This window comes from Ictidomys tridecemlineatus, chromosome 12, assembly GCF_052094955.1.
Source record: "Ictidomys tridecemlineatus isolate mIctTri1 chromosome 12, mIctTri1.hap1, whole genome shotgun sequence".
NCBI classification, from domain to species: Eukaryota; Metazoa; Chordata; class Mammalia; order Rodentia; family Sciuridae; genus Ictidomys; species Ictidomys tridecemlineatus.
The window spans coordinates 36,481,034-36,485,706 of record NC_135488.1 but is presented as its reverse complement, the minus strand read 5'-3'; positions in this window follow the sequence as shown (position 1 = coordinate 36,485,706).

The following is a 4,673-nucleotide window of genomic DNA, read 5'->3' as shown; positions in this document are numbered from 1 at the left end:
AAAAATCTTGCCGGGAAGACTGTCATGCTCAAGGCTGAACCCTTGGATGCTATAGAAAATGTCAAGGTCAAGATCCCCAAATAAGGAAGGAATTCCTTCTGATCAGCAGAGACTGATCTCTGTTGGTAAGCAACGGGAAGATGGATGGACTTTGTCTGACTATGACATGGAGAAACAACCCACCCTTCATCTTGAGCCGAGGCTTTGTGGTGGTGGTAAGAAAAGGAACAAGTCTTAGACTGCTCCCAAGAAGAATAGCCTAGGAGAAAGAAAGTTAAATTGGCTATCCTGAAATAATGAAAATGGCAACATTCGTTGTCTTCGCCAGGAGTGTCCTTCAGATGAATGAGTTTTCATGTCCAGCCACTGTGACAGACATTATTGTGGCAAGTGTTGTCTGACTTACTGATGCAACAAACCAGAAGACAGCATGCCTTAAACATAGCAGCCTGGAAGGCTGAGGCAGAAAGATCACAAGTTCAAAGCCAAACTTAGTAACTTAACAAGATATAAGCAACTCAGAGAGACCCTGTTTCTAAATAAAAAATAAAAGAGCCAGGGGTGTAGCTCATTGGTAAAGCACCCCTTGTTTCAATCCCCAGTACCAAATAAATAAGAGACATGAACTAACAAAAAAAGAAAAAAAATACTCTGTAAGATTTTGTTTAATCTAAATTTTAGTCCCTACAACCAAATGCATGCTGAGACACTGTTAAAAAAATTCTTCCAAAAGAGAAAATTATGGCTTCCAATTGTCTCCTGAATAAAGTAAAAACTCTTTATTTATAATGGCATTCTTTCTTCAATAAAGAGATCACAGACTCTCTCTTGGCTTTGTTCCATTCCTTACACTTGCCCTGCAGTTAGCTGAACCCAGCTCTTCCCAGTTCCTGAAACATGCCTCGGGCTTCCCACCTTCATGCTTTTGACTTTTTTTCCGTGTCCCTTTGAAACCTCCTACCTCTAGCTTCTACTGAAATACAGCCAGACTTTATGTCACAACCACTACTCACCCTGACTCCTAAGGCAGAAGTGATTTCTCTGATCTTTTCCTTGTGGCACTGATACATCCTGCTTTTGTGTGTGTGTGTGTGTGTGTGTGTGTGTGTGTGTGTGTGTGGGCATGCTGGGGATCTAAGAATCACAAAAGACCACATATCATATGATTGATTCCATGTGTACATGGAAGATGTCCAAGTAGGAAAAGCAGAAAAGAGATTGATGTTTGCCTAGGTGGGAGGTAAGGACGAGAGAGAGACTGGTAATGGGAAAAAATTCCTATGCTAAGCAAAAGTTCTGCCTCTAAGCTATACTCTGTTGCATCCTGCTTCTTATTGCAGTTATCTGTGTTTTGCTTCTCCTGCAAGGCTGTGACATCCCAAGGTCTTGAGAATATAGTGCACATATGTTCAAGAGGTAATTAAATAAAGTGACTAGTCTGAAGGGACTATTTCTATGCAGGGCCCAAGCAGATGTCTGAGCCACCTGTTCAGGCCCAGGTAGAGGAGCAGGGAATTCTGAAGATCTGTAGGAAGACGCAGCACAATGGCGCACACATGGATCTGAGTGAAGCTCAAAGTCCTTGCTCTGAATCCACTCTGATAACTAAAGTCACTCCAGGGGTCTTGTTCTACCAGGGTGCCCCAGTCCCTCACATCCTTTTAAGAGAATAATCCTTTTAAAAGTTGTTTAAACCAGATTTGGTGCTCACCTATGACCTCTGGATTCAACCCTCAGTACAAAAACTAAACACTAAGTGAAAGAAGCAAGTCACAAAAGACCACATAGCATATGACTCCATGTATGTATATAAAATGTCCAAGTAGGAAAAGCAGAAAAGAGTTTAATGGCTGCCTAGATGGGAGGTAAGGGCGAGAGAGACTGGTAATAGGAAAAAAATTCTTTTTTTCAATATTTTTTAGTTTTGGTTGGACACAACAGCTTCACTTTATTTATTTTTATGTGGTGCTGAGAATCGAACCCAGGGCCTCACACATGTGAGGTGAGCACTCTACCACTGAGCAACAATCCCAGCCCCCAAGGGAAAAAATTCTTATTGGAGTGATGAAAATGTTCTTTGGATTTTTTATGATGCTAGGAATTTGAACCCAACTCTGGAGGTGGAGGCTGGAGGATTTCAAGTTCAAGGACAACTGTGGCAACTTAGTGAGACCTTGTCTCAAAATAAAAAATAAAAGGGCTGGGAATGTAGTTCCTTTGTAGAGTATTCCTGGGTTTGATCCCTAGTACCTCAACAAAACAAAAGAACAACAACAAAACTTTTATTGAGATATAATTTATAGGTCATAAGATTGTTTCATTTAAAAAAGTAATGTTCCGGGCTGGGGTTGTGGCTCAGCAGTAAAGTGTTCGCCTAGCATGTGCAAGGCCATGGGTTCGATCCTCAGCACCACATATAAATAAATAAAATAAAGGTAGATACTCAGCACCACATATAAATAAATAAAATAAAGGTAGATATAAAAAAAGTAATGTTCAGGCTGGGTGCAGTAGTGCAGTCCTGTAATCCCAGCAGCTCAGGAAGTTGAGACAGGAGGATTGTGAGTTCAAAGCCAGCCTCAGCAAAAGGGAAGTGCTAAGCAACACAGTGAGACCCTGTCTCTAAATAAAATACCAAATAGGGCTGGGGATGTGTCTCAGTGATCTAATGGCCTTGAGCTCAATCCCTAGTACCACCCCCCACCAAAAATAAAGAAATTTTTAATATTTTTCATCTATATAAAGAACTGTGCACCAATGATTAACATCATATGGAATTTCTTTTTGGGGGTCGGGGTACCAGGATTGAACTCGGGGGCATTCAACCACTGAGCCACATCCAAGCCCTATTTTTTATTTAGAGACAGTGTCTCACTGAGTTGCTTAGTACCTCACTGTTGCCGAGGCTGGCTTTGGACTCACAATCCTCCTGTCTTAACTTCCTGAGCTGCTGGGATTACAGACATGTGCCACCGTACCTAGCTCACATGTAACATTTTTGGGTTTAGTCTCCTAGCATCATAAAAAAAACAAAGAACATTTTTCATAAGAAAAATTTTCCCATTATCAGTTTCTCTCTCTTCTTCACCTTCCATCTAGGCAACCATTAATCTCTCTTCTGTCTTTCCTACTTCAAACATTTTATATATATATGGAATCATATGAGGTCTTTTGTGACTTGCTTCTTTCACTTAACATTTAGTTTTTGAACTGAGGACTGAATCCAGGGGAACTCCACCATTATTACATCCCCAGCACTTTTATTATTTATTTTTGAGACAGGGTTTTGCTAGCTTATTGAGGCTGGCCTTGGACTTGTGATCCTCCTCCCTCAGCCTTCTGAATCACTGGGAGTTGCCACTGGGCCCAGTTTTCCAACCCTTTTGTGTCCATGTGTCAGCATGGACAAAGATTATAAGTCAGCCTTAAGGCTTTGGATTCAAATAACCTTCAGGGCGCCCCCACCTCTAGTCCACACACTTCCTTAAGTGCTTTCAAACATTCTACTGTCTTTAATCACAACAGTCCTATGTGGAAATTTTTATTGTCTCAAGCTACAAGGCTTACCTGACTGTCTCTTGGAAGGTTTAGATTTAAAAACAAAACAAAAAAAGGGCTGGGGATATAGCTCAGTTGGTAGAGCGCTTGCCTTGCATGCATAAGGCTCTGGGCTCAATCCCCAGCACCATTAAAAAAAAAAAAAAAAAAAAAAGTAAAAAACATGGTAACATGGTCAAGGGTAGCAACTCCAGGCCTACAGGGACCTGCAAGCAGCGGGTGGCCAGGTTTGGGAGGACAGGTGCAGTGGGAGGAGCATGTCCATCTTCTAACTTTGGCTGCTGCGGAATAGCTCTGAGCAAGGATGAGGGAAATGCAGATTTTGTGTGAATTATCCGAAATTTTAAATAAGGAGCAACAGCGAGCCAAACAAAACAACAGCACAGGTCAAATTTGACCCAGGAGACTGCCGCCGTGGACGGGTTTCTTGGCTCAAAACTCATAGTCAAGCCCCCCCCCCCCACTAAAGAAAACGCGCTGCAGGAGGCCATCATTCAGTCCTTCATTCCGCCGTGCATTGCCAGGCCCTGGAGGGAAGCGGGGGACTGACGCGGAACCGGGTGGAATAGGGAGGCTGCGTTGGGAGCTGCGGAGGAACATAAAGTCACCACGACTGGGGATCTGGCCCCGCCAGGAGAGCAGCCGCCTTCCCCATGGCTCCTAGGGCGCCCCGCGCCTGTGCAGGCGGCTGGCGGAGAACCAGGGTCGTGCGGACGTGGGCTTCGGCCGGGGCGGGTGGGACCGCGAGCTTTCCACCGACTGCCCGAGACAGGAGAAAACCCAAACGCATGCGCGCGCACACACACACACACGAGCTCAACTGCTCTCTTCCAGAAACGTCTCTCATTAGCCCTTCTTGGCTGCCTCCCCCTCACAGCATAGTGCGGCGTCAGGAAAGCAGCGGTAGAGAAAGGCTCTTCGGTTAGAACCTGTGGGTTCGGGTCCTGGGTACCCAGCACCAGGAGGTGGCCGGAACCAGAATCTAGGGGAACGTGTGTCCCGGGACCGGGAACCGGAGTGAGCAAGCCCCGCCCACTCCGCTAGAAGGCCGCTGGAAAGCGGCGCGCGGTAGCCGGAAGCCTTCCCTTCCTGCACACGACCCGGAAGCGGAAGGG